Source organism: Panulirus ornatus, chromosome 56 (genome assembly GCF_036320965.1).
Source record: "Panulirus ornatus isolate Po-2019 chromosome 56, ASM3632096v1, whole genome shotgun sequence".
Lineage (NCBI taxonomy): Eukaryota > Metazoa > Arthropoda > Malacostraca > Decapoda > Palinuridae > Panulirus > Panulirus ornatus.
The window spans coordinates 17114286-17127640 of NC_092279.1; positions in this window are offsets into that span (position 1 = coordinate 17114286).

Below are 13355 nucleotides of genomic sequence, written 5' to 3' on the forward strand. Positions count from 1 at the left end.
CATACGTTGTATAATGTATGGTACGTTGTATAATGTATGATACGTTGTATGAAGAAGAACTACCCGAAAAAAAAGAGTGATACTTTTTGAAAATGAAAAAAAGATGTAGCAAAGTAATCTATCGTAGAATGATACTGTGTATTACCTCGGCAGAGAAGGCAGGCCAAGCCCCTTATAGGAGCGGGGAGAGGCTGCAGAAGATCTATCAAGTTTTACACCGGCTGGAGTGAGGCTATCAATGGAGACAAGATGTATATAAAACTCCCGCAGTGATGTACAGTCAGCATACATCACGTTATACGAGACTTTTCACGAGGGCGGGAGAGGGCTGAACAAGGGGAGGTGTTACATCAAACTGTTCGGGTATTGATAGAGTCAGGCCATATACGGGGCCGCGCGCGCGCGTGTGTGTGTGTGTGTGTGTGTATGACACCCGCTATTGGTGCAGGGGCGGATTCTGCATCAGCTTGTATCAAAACCATCCTGGTGCCCGGGCCGCGGGGAACCGGGCGCAAGAGCTTATCAGACTTGATACCGATAGCACAAAGGGAAAGGGGAAGCCTGGCTAGAGGGGAGGTTGATGGTGGCGAGGTGGGGGGGCAGACTTAGCTACAGAGGACGGGAAGACACCATTGTAGGCTTGCGCGCTAAATTAAACATTACGGTAAATTTGCTATGAACTGATCGATAATGGTGGGTTGTGACGTGCGTTGTGAGGCGGCGGGTTGTGACGTGCGTTGTAAGGCGGCGGGTTGTGACGTGCGTTGTGAGGCGGCGGGTTGTGACGTGCGTTGTGAGGCGGCGGGTTGTGACGTGCGTTGTGAGGCGGTGGGTTGTGACGTGCGTTGTGAGGCGGCGGGTTGTGACGTGCGTTAGGAGGCGGTGGGTTGTGACGTGCGTTGTGAGGCGGTGGATTGTGACGTGCGTTGTGAGGCGGCGGGTTGTGACGTGCGTTGTGAGGCGGTGGGTTGTGACGTGCGTTGTGAGGCGGTGGGTTGTGACGTTTATATTAGAGGGGTCGGTTGTGTCGGGTTGGCTGCCGTGTTCAGGCAGAAGGGCTTGTGGCGTGTGGTCATACCATCATGTCTTCAGTTCCTTTGTAATGATGAGGACTGAGAGAGAAGGGAACAACACTGGTTTGATTTGGTAAGTTCGAAGAGAATGGAGTTCAGGATAAGCTGATACAAATGATACAAGGCAAGGCAAGGAGAGAAATGGGTTGAGGTTAAGCCAGGATAATGAACGCAGGCGTGGCAGGAGTCCCCAGACGGTGGTGCATCAGTAGATGCGGCTGAAGTCCCGGAAGAGAGGTGCGTCGTCGCTTGGGTTTAGTGTTCCGACTACAGGGAGGAGTTACCAAGGTCCGTGATACAATAGCTTTGTTGCTGGTACGGCAGACAGGGGTCGGGATGGGTGGCCGTTGGGGTTCCATAGTTCGTACAAGGAGGTGCCGTTTGCCACATTTGTGCTGCAGGAGAGAGGCGTAGCCGAGATGCAGTGGCCACTGCAACAGAAGAGGGGAGTTGACGATGTGTCCTACACGAATCTAAAGGTTATAACCAAAGACTGTCATTCAACACACGTACAAGGATCTGTGTAGAAATTTTCAGGAAAATCTATTTTTTCAAAAAAAATCAAGAAAAATCCTAGGCTATAGCCTTGGATAATATTTTGCTCAGATTTTCAAGTTCTTCAGATTTTAATGAAACTCAGGGTATATGTGGTATTCTATATGGTGATTAAGGATATCGAGTGAAAAGACTGCATTTCGTAAAATTGAGCGCTTAACCACATATTTAATATTAATTATAAATAATTATATTAATATACTAATTACTCGACTAATTACACGAATCTTATGGTTATAACAAAAGATTGTCATTCAACACACGTACAAGTATCTATGCTGAAATTTTCAGGAAAATCTATTTTTTCAAAAAAATCAAGAAAAATCCTAGGCTATAGCCTTGGGTAATATTTTGCTCAGATTTTCAAGTTCTTCAGATTTTAATGAAACTCTGGGAATATGTGGTATTCTCTATGGTGATTAAGGATATCGAATCAAAAGACTGCATTTCGTAAAACTGAGCGCCTAACCACATAGTTAATATTAATTATAATTAATTATATTAATATGCTAATTACTCGACTAATTACACGAATCTTAAGGTTGTAACCAAAGATTGTCATTCAACGCACGTACAAGGATCTATGCTGAAATTTTCAGGAAAATCTATTTTTTCAAAAAAATCAAGAAAAATCCTAAGCTATACTATAGCCTTGGGTAATATTTTGCTCAGATTTTCAAGTTCTTCAGATTTTAATGAAACTCAGGGTATATGTGGTATTCTATATGGTGATTAAGGTTATCGAGTTAAAAGACTGCGTTTCGTAAAATTGAGCGCTTAACCACATATTTGATATTAATTATAATTAATTATATTAATATGCTAATTACTCGACTAATTACACGAATCTTAAGGTTATAACCAAAGATTGTCATTCAACACACGTACAAGGATCTATGCTGAAATTTTCATGAAAACCTATTTTCTCAAAAAAATCAAGAAAAATCCTACGCTATAGCCTTGGATAATATTTTGCTCAGATTTTCAAGTTTTTCAGATTTTAATGAAACTCAAGGTATATGTGGTATTCTATATGGTGATTAAGGATATCGAGTCAAAAGACTGTATTTCGTAAAATTGAGCGCTTAACCACATATTTAATATTTAATATTTGATATTAATTATAATTAATTATATTAATATGCTAATTACTCGACTAATTCCTCGAATCTTAAGGTTATAACCAAAGAATGTCATTCAACACACGTACAAGGATCTATGCTGAAATTTTCAGGAAAATCTATTTTTTCAAAAAAATCAAGAAAAATCCTACGCTATTATAGCCTTGGGTAATATTTTGCTCAGATTTTCAAGTTCTTCAGATTTTAATGAAACTCAGGGTATATGTGGTATACTATATGGTGATTAAGGATATCGAGTGAAAAGACTGCATTTCGTAAAATTGAGAGCTTAACCATATATTTAATATTAATTATAATTAATTATATTAATATGCTAATTACTCGACTAATTACACGAATCTTAAGGTTATAACCAAAGATTGTCATTCAGCACACGTACAAGGATCTATGCTGAAATTTTCAGGAAAATCTATTTTTTCAAAGAAATCAAGAAAAATCCTAGGGTAAGATTTTGCTCAGATTTTCAAGTTCTTCAGATTTTAATGAAACTCAGGGTATATGTGGTATTTTAGATGTTGATTAAGGATATCGAGTCAAAAGACTGCATTTCGTAAAATTGAGCGCTTAACCACATATTCAATATTAATTATAATTAATCATATTAATATGCTAATTACTCGACTAATTAAACGAATCTTAAGGTTATAACCAAAGATTGTCATTCAACACACGTACAAGGATCTATTCTGTAATTTTCAGGAAAATCTATTTTTTCAAAAAAATCAAGAAAAATCCTAGGCTATAGCCTTGGGTAATATTTTGCTCAGATTTTCAAGTTCTTCAGATTTTAATGAAACTCAGGGTATATGTGGTATTCTATATGGTGATTAAGGATATCGAGTCAAAAGACTGCATTTCGTAAAATTGAGCGCTTAACCACAGATTTAATATTTATTATAATTAATTATATTAATATGCTAATTACTCGACTAATTACACGAATCTTAAGGTTGTAACCAAAGATTGTCATTCAACACACGTACAAGGATCTATGCTGAAATTTTCAGGAAAATCTATTTTTTCAAAGAAATCAAGAAAAATCCTAGGGTAATATTTTGCTCAGATTTTCAAGTTCTTCAGATTTTAATGAAACTCAGGGTATATGTTGTATTCTATATGGTGATTAAGGATATCGAGTCAAAAGACTGCATTTCGTAAAATTGAGCGCTTAACCACATATTTAATATTAATTATAATTGATTATATTAATATGCTAGTTACTCGACTAATTACACGAATCTTAAGGATATAACCCAAGATTGTCATTCAACACACGTACAAGGATCTATTCTGAAATTTTCAGGAAAATCTATTTTCTCAAAAAATCAAGAAAAATCATAGGCTATAGCCTTGGGTAATATTTTGCTCAGATTTTCAAGTTCTTCAGATTTTAATGAAACTCAGGGTATATGTGGTATTCTATATGGTGATTAAGGATATCGAGTCAAAAGACTGCATTTCGTAAAATTGAGCGCTTAACCACATATTTAATATTAATTATAATTAATTATATTAATATGCTAATTACTCGACTAATTACACGAATCTTAAGGTTATAACCAAAGATTGTCATTCAACACACGTACAAGGATCTATGCTGAAATTTTCAGGAAAATCTATTTTTTCAAAAAATCAAGAAAAATCCTAGGCTATAGCCTTGGGTAATATTTTGCTCAGATTTTCAAGTTCTTCAGATTTTAATGAAACTCAGGGTATATGTGGTATTCTATATGGTGATTAAGGATATCGAGTCAAAAGACTGCATTTCGTAAAATTGAGCGCTTAACCACATATTTAATATTAATTATAATTAATTATATTAATATGCTAATTACTCGACTAATTACACGAATCTTAAGGTTATAACCAAAGATTGTCATTCAACACACGTACAAGGATCTATGCTGAAATTTTCAGGAAAATCTATTTTTTCAAAAAAATCAAGAAAAATCCTAGGCTATAGCCTTGGGTAATATTTTGCTCAGATTTTCAAGTTCTTCAGATTTCAATGAAACTCAGGGTATATGTGGTATTCTATATGGTGATTAAGGATATCGAGTCAAAAGACTGCATTTCGTAAAATTGAGCGCTTAACCACATATTTAATATTAATTATAATTAATTATATTAATATGCTAATTACTCGACTAATTACACGAATCTTAAGGTTATAACCAAAGATTGTCATTCAACACACGTACAAGGATCTATGCTGAAATTTTCAGGAAAATCTATTTTTTCAAAAAAATCAAAGAAAAATCCTAGGCTATAGCCTTGGGTAATATTTTGCTTCAGATTTTCAAGTTCTTCAGATTTAATGAAACTCAGGGTATATGTGGTATTCTATATGGTGATTAAGGATATCGAGTCAAAAGACTGCATTTCGTAAAATTGAGCGCTTAACCACAGATTTAATATTAATTATAATTAATTATATTAATATGCTAATTACTCGACTAATTACACGAATCTTAAGGTTATAACCAAAGATTGTCATTCAACACACGTACAAGGATCTATGCTGAAATTTTCAGGAAAATCTATTTTTTCAAAAAAATCAAGAAAAATCCTAGGCTATAGCCTTGGGTAATATTTTGCTCAGATTTTCAAGTTCTTCAGATTTTAATGAAACTCAGGGTATATGTGGTATTCTATATGGTGATTAAGGATATCGAGTCAAAAGACTGCATTTCGTAAAATTGAGCGCTTAACCACAGATTTAATATTAATTATAATTAATTATATTAATATGCTAATTACTCGACTAATTACACGAATCTTAAGGTTATAACCAAAGATTGTCATTCAACACACGTACAAGGATCTATGCTGAAATTTTCAGGAAAATCTATTTTTTCAAAAAAATCAAGAAAAATCCTAGGCTATAGCCTTGGGTAATATTTTGCTCAGATTTTCAAGTTCTTCAGATTTTAATGAAACTCAGGGTATATGTGGTATTCTGTATGGTGATTAAGGATATCGAGTCAAAAGACTGCATTTCGTAAAATTGAGCGCTTAACCACATATTTAATATTAATTATAATTAATTATATTAATATGCTAATTACTCGACTAATTACACGAATCTTAAGGTTATAACCAAAGATTGTCATTCAACACACGTACAAGGATCTATGCTGAAATTTTCAGGAAAATCTATTTTTTCAAAAAATCAAGAAAAATCCTAGGCTATAGCCTTGGGTAATATTTTGCTCAGATTTTCAAGTTCTTCAGATTTTAATGAAACTCAGGGTATATGTGGTATTCTATATGGTGATTAAGGATATCGAGTCAAAAGACTGCATTTCGTAAAATTGAGCGCTTAACCACATATTTAATATTAATTATAATTAATTATATTAATATGCTAATTACTCGACTAATTACACGAATCTTAAGGTTATAACCAAAGATTGTCATTCAACACACGTACAAGGATCTATGCTGAAATTTTCAGGAAAATCTATTTTTTCAAAAAAATCAAGAAAAATCCTAGGCTATAGCCTTGGGTAATATTTTGCTCAGATTTTCAAGTTCTTCAGATTCTAATGAAACTCAGGGTATATGTGGTATTCTATATGGTGATTAAGGATATCGAGTCAAAAGACTGCATTTCGTAAAATTGAGCGCTTAACCACATATTTAGTATTAATTATAATTAATTATATTAATATGCTAATTACTCGACTAATTACACGAATCTTAAGGTTATAACCAAAGATTGTCATTCAACACACGTACAAGGATCTATGCTGAAATTTTCAGGAAAATCTATTTTTTCAAAAAAATCAAAAAAAATCCTAGGCTATAGCCTTGGGTAATATTTTGCTCAGATTTTCAAGTTCTTCAGATTTTAATGAAACTCAGGGTATATGTGGTATTCTATATGGTGATTAAGGATATCGAGTCAAAAGACTGCATTTCGTAAAATTGAGCGCTTAACCACATATTTAATATTAATTATAATTAATTATATTAATATGCTAATTACTCGACTAATTACACGAATCTTAAGGTTATAACCAAAGATTGTCATTCAACACACGTACAAGGATCTATGCTGAAATTTTCAGGAAAATCTATTTTCTCAAAAAAATCAAGAAAAATCCTAGGCTATAGCCTTGGGTAATATTTTGCTTAGATTTTCAAGTTCTTCAGATTCTAATGAAACTCAGGGTATATGTGGTATTCTATATGGTGATTAAGGATATCGAGTCAAAAGACTGCATTTCGTAAAATTGAGCGCTTAACCACATATTTAATATTAATTATAATTAATTATATTAATATGCTAATTACTCGACTAATTACACGAATCTTAAGGTTATAACCAAAGATTGTCATTCAACACACGTACAAGGATCTATGCTGAAATTTTCAGGAAAATCTATTTTTTCAAAAAAATCAAGAAAAATCCTAGGCTATAGCCTTGGGTAATATTTTGCTCAGATTTTCAAGTTCTTCAGATTTTAATGAAACTCAGGGTATATGTGGTATTCTATATGGTGATTAAGGATATCGAGTCAAAAGACTGCATTTCGTAAAATTGAGCGCTTAACCACAGATTTAATATTAATTATAATTAATTATATTAATATGCTAATTACTCGACTAATTACACGAATCTTAAGGTTATAACCAAAGATTGTCATTCAACACACGTACAAGGATCTATGCTGAAATTTTCAGGAAAATCTATTTTTTCAAAAAAATCAAGAAAAATCCTAGGCTATAGCCTTGGGTAATATTTTGCTCAGATTTTCAAGTTCTTCAGATTTTAATGAAACTCAGGGTATATGTGGTATTCTGTATGGTGATTAAGGATATCGAGTCAAAAGAATGCATTTCGTAAAATTGAGCGCTTAACCACATATTTAATATTAATTATAATTAATTATATTAATATGCTAATTACTCGACTAATTACACGAATCTTAAGGTTATAACCAAAGATTGTCATTCAACACACGTACAAGGATCTATGCTGAAATTTTCAGGAAAATCTATTTTTTCAAAAAAATCAAGAAAAATCCTAGGCTATAGCCTTGGGTAATATTTTGCTCAGATTTTCAAGTTCTTCAGATTTTAATGAAACTCAGGGTATATGTGGTATTCTATATGGTGATTAAGGATATCGAGTCAAAAGACTGCATTTCGTAAAATTGAGCGCTTAACCACAGATTTAATATTAATTATAATTAATTATATTAATATGCTAATTACTCGACTAATTACACGAATCTTAAGGTTATAACCAAAGATTGTCATTCAACACACGTACAAGGATCTATGCTGAAATCTTCAGGAAAATCTATTTTTTCCAAAAAATCAAGAAAAATCCTAGTAATATTTTGCTTAGATTTTCAAGTTCTTCAGATTCTAATGAAACTCAGGGTATATGTGGTATTCTATATGGTGATTAAGGATATCGAGTCAAAAGACTGCATTTCGTAAAATTGAGCGCTTAACCACATATTTAGTATTAATTATAATTAATTATATTAATATGCTAATTATTCGACTAATTACACGAATCTTAAGGCTATAACCGAAGATTGTCATTCAACACACGTAAAAGGATCTATGCTGAAATTTTCAGGAAAATCTATTTTTTCAAAAAAATAAAAAAAAATCCTAGGCTATATAGCCTTGGGTAATATTTTGCTCAGATTTTCAAGTTCTTCAGATTTTAATAAAACTCAGGGTATATGTGGTATTCTGTATGGTGATTAAGGATATCGAGTCAAAAGACCATTTCGTAAAATTGAGCGCTTAACCACAGATTTAATTTTAATTATATTTAATTATATTAATATGCTAATTACTCGACTAATTACACGAATCTTAAGGTTATAACCAAAGATTGTCATTCAAAATACGTACAAGGATCTATGCTGAAATTTTCAGGAAAAATCTATTTTGCTTAGATTTACAAGTTCTTCAGATTTTAATGAAACTCAGGGTATATGTGGTATTCTGTATGGTGATTAAGGATATCGAGTCAAAAGACTGCATTTCGTAAAATTGAGCGCTTAACCACATATTTAGTATTAATTATAATTAATTATATTAATATGCTAATTACTCGACTAATTACACGAATCTTAAGGTTATAACCGAAGATTGTCATTCAACACACGTACAAGGATCTATGCTGAAATTTTCAGGAAAATCTATTTTTTCAAAAAAATCAAAAAAAATCCTAGGCTATAGCCTTGGGTAATATTTTGCTCAGATTTTCAAGTTCTTCAGATTTTAATGAAACTCAGGGTATATGTGGTATTCTATATGGTGATTAAGGATATCGAGTCAAAAGACTGCATTTCGTAAAATTGAGCGCTTAACCACATATTTAATATTAATTATAATTAATTATATTAATATGCTAATTACTCGACTAATTACACGAATCTTAAGGTTATAACCAAAGATTGTCATTCAACACACGTACAAGGATCTATGCTGAAATTTTCAGGAAAATCTATTTTTTCAAAAAAATCAAGAAAAATCCTAGGCTATAGCCTTGGGTAATATTTTGCTCAGATTTTCAAGTTCTTCAGATTTTAATGAAACTCAGGGTATATGTGGTATTCTATATGGTGATTAAGGATATCGAGTCAAAGACTGCATTTCGTAAAATTGAGCGCTTAACCACATATTTAATATTAATTATAATTAATCATATTAATATGCTAATTACTCGACTAATTAAACGAATCTTAAGGTTATAACCAAAGATTGTCATTCAACACACGTACAAGGATCTATGCTGAAATTTTCAGGAAAATCTATTTTTTCAAAAAAATCAAAAAAATCCTAGGCTATAGCCTTGGGTAATATTTTGCTCAGATTTTCAAGTTCTTCAGATTTCTAATGAAACTCAGGGTATATGTGGTATTCTATATGGTGATTAAGGATATCGAGTCAAAAGACTGCATTTCGTAAAATTGAGCGCTTAACCACAGATTTAATATTAATTATAATTAATTATATTAATATGCTAATTACTCGACTAATTACACGAATCTTAAGGTTATAACCAAGATTGTCATTCAACACACGTACAAGGATCTATGCTGAAATTTTCAGGAAAATCTATTTTTCAAAAAAATCAAGAAAAATCCTAGGCTATAGCCTTGGGTAATATTTTGCTCAGATTTTCAAGTTCTTCAGATTTTAATGAAACTCAGGGTATATGTGGTATTCTATATGGTGATTAAGGATATCGAGTCAAAAGACTGCATTTCGTAAAATTGAGCGCTTAACCACAGATTTAATATTAATTATAATTAATTATATTAATATGCTAATTACTCGACTAATTACACGAATCTTAAGGTTATAACCAAAGATTGTCATTCAACACACGTACAAGGATCTATGCTGAAATTTTCAGGAAAATCTATTTTTTCAAAAAAATCAAGAAAAATCCTAGGCTATAGCCTTGGGTAATATTTTGCTCAGATTTTCAAGTTCTTCAGATTTTAATGAAACTCAGGGTATATGTGGTATTCTATATGGTGATTAAGGATATCGAGTCAAAAGACTGCATTTCGTAAAATTGAGCGCTTAACCACATATTTAATATTAATTATAATTAATTATATTAATATGCTAATTACTCGACTAATTACACGAATCTTAAGGTTATAACCAAAGATTGTCATTCAACACACGTACAAGGATCTATGCTGAAATTTTCAGGAAAATCTATTTTTTCAAAAAAATCAAGAAAAATCCTAGGCTATAGCCTTGGGTAATATTTTGCTCAGATTTTCAAGTTCTTCAGATTTTAATGAAACTCAGGGTATATGTGGTATTCTATATGGTGATTAAGGATATCGAGTCAAAAGACTGCATTTCGTAAAATTGAGCGCTTAACCACAGATTTAATATTAATTATAATTAATTATATTAATATGCTAATTACTCGACTAATTACACGAATCTTAAGGTTATAACCAAAGATTGTCATTCAACACACGTACAAGGATCTATGCTGAAATTTTCAGGAAAATCTATTTTTTCAAAAAAATCAAGAAAAATCCTAGGCTATAGCCTTGGGTAATATTTTGCTCAGATTTTCAAGTTCTTCAGATTTTAATGAAACTCAGGGTATATGTGGTATTCTATATGGTGATTAAGGATATCGAGTCAAAAGACTGCATTTCGTAAAATTGAGCGCTTAACCACATATTTAATATTAATTATAATTAATTATATTAATATGCTAATTACTCGACTAATTACACGAATCTTAAGGTTATAACCAAAGATTGTCATTCAACACACGTACAAGGATCTATGCTGAAATTTTCAGGAAAATCTATTTTTTCAAAAAAATCAAGAAAAATCCTAGGCTATAGCCTTGGGTAATATTTTGCTCAGATTTTCAAGTTCTTCAGATTTTAATGAAACTCAGGGTATATGTGGTATTCTATATGGTGATTAAGGATATCGAGTCAAAAGACTGCATTTCGTAAAATTGAGCGCTTAACCACATATTTAATATTAATTATAATTAATTATATTAATATGCTAATTACTCGACTAATTACACGAATCTTAAGGTTATAACCAAAGATTGTCATTCAACACACGTACAAGGATCTATGCTGAAATTTTCAGGAAAATCTATTTTTTCAAAAAAATCAAGAAAAATCCTAGGCTATAGCCTTGGGTAATATTTTGCTCAGATTTTCAAGTTCTTCAGATTTTAATGAAACTCAGGGTATATGTGGTATTCTATATGGTGATTAAGGATATCGAGTCAAAAGACTGCATTTCGTAAAATTGAGCGCTTAACCACATATTTAATATTAATTATAATTAATTATATTAATATGCTAATTACTCGACTAATTACACGAATCTTAAGGTTATAACCAAAGATTGTCATTCAACACACGTACAAGGATCTATGCTGAAATTTTCAGGAAAATCTATTTTTTCAAAAAAATCAAGAAAAATCCTAGGCTATAGCCTTGGGTAATATTTTGCTCAGATTTTCAAGTTCTTCAGATTTTAATGAAACTCAGGGTATATGTGGTATTCTATATGGTGATTAAGGATATCGAGTCAAAAGACTGCATTTCGTAAAATTGAGCGCTTAACCACATATTTAATATTAATTATAATTAATTATATTAATATGCTAATTACTCGACTAATTACACGAATCTTAAGGTTATAACCAAAGATTGTCATTCAACACACGTACAAGGATCTATGCTGAAATTTTCAGGAAAATCTATTTTTTCAAAAAAATCAAGAAAAATCCTAGGCTATAGCCTTGGGTAATATTTTGCTCAGATTTTCAAGTTCTTCAGATTTTAATGAAACTCAGGGTATATGTGGTATTCTATATGGTGATTAAGGATATCGAGTCAAAAGACTGCATTTCGTAAAATTGAGCGCTTAACCACATATTTAATATTAATTATAATTAATTATATTAATATGCTAATTACTCGACTAATTACACGAATCTTAAGGTTATAACCAAAGATTGTCATTCAACACACGTACAAGGATCTATGCTGAAATTTTCAGGAAAATCTATTTTTTCAAAAAAATCAAGAAAAATCCTAGGCTATAGCCTTGGGTAATATTTTGCTCAGATTTTCAAGTTCTTCAGATTTTAATGAAACTCAGGGTATATGTGGTATTCTATATGGTGATTAAGGATATCGAGTCAAAAGACTGCATTTCGTAAAATTGAGCGCTTAACCACAGATTTAATATTAATTATAATTAATTATATTAATATGCTAATTACTCGACTAATTACACGAATCTTAAGGTTATAACCAAAGATTGTCATTCAACACACGTACAAGGATCTATGCTGAAATTTTCAGGAAAATCTATTTTTTCAAAAAAATCAAGAAAAATCCTAGGCTATAGCCTTGGGTAATATTTTGCTCAGATTTTCAAGTTCTTCAGATTCTAATGAAACTCAGGGTATATGTGGTATTCTATATGGTGATTAAGGATATCGAGTCAAAAGACTGCATTTCGTAAAATTGAGCGCTTAACCACATATTTAGTATTAATTATAATTAATTATATTAATATGCTAATTACTCGACTAATTACACGAATCTTAAGGTTATAACCAAAGATTGTCATTCAACACACGTACAAGGATCTATGCTGAAATTTTCAGGAAAATCTATTTTTTCAAAAAAATCAAGAAAAATCCTAGGCTATAGCCTTGGGTAATTTTTTGCTTAGATTTTCAAGTTCTTCATTTCTAATGAAACTCAGGGTATATGTGTATTCCATATGGTTTATTAAGGATATCGAGTCAAAAGGACTGGAAATTTTGTAAAATTGGCGCTTACAACAGATTTTTATTAATTATAATTAATTTTTTTTAATTTTTCTAATTACTCGACTAATTACACGAATATTAAGGTTATAACCAAGATTGTCTTTCAACCCCACGTCAAGGATCTATGCTGAAATTTTCGGAAAATCTATTTTTTCAAAAAAAATAAAAAAATCCTAGGGTATAGCCTTGGGTAATATTTTGCTCAGATTTTCAAGTTTTCAGATTTTAATGAAACTCGGGTATATTGGG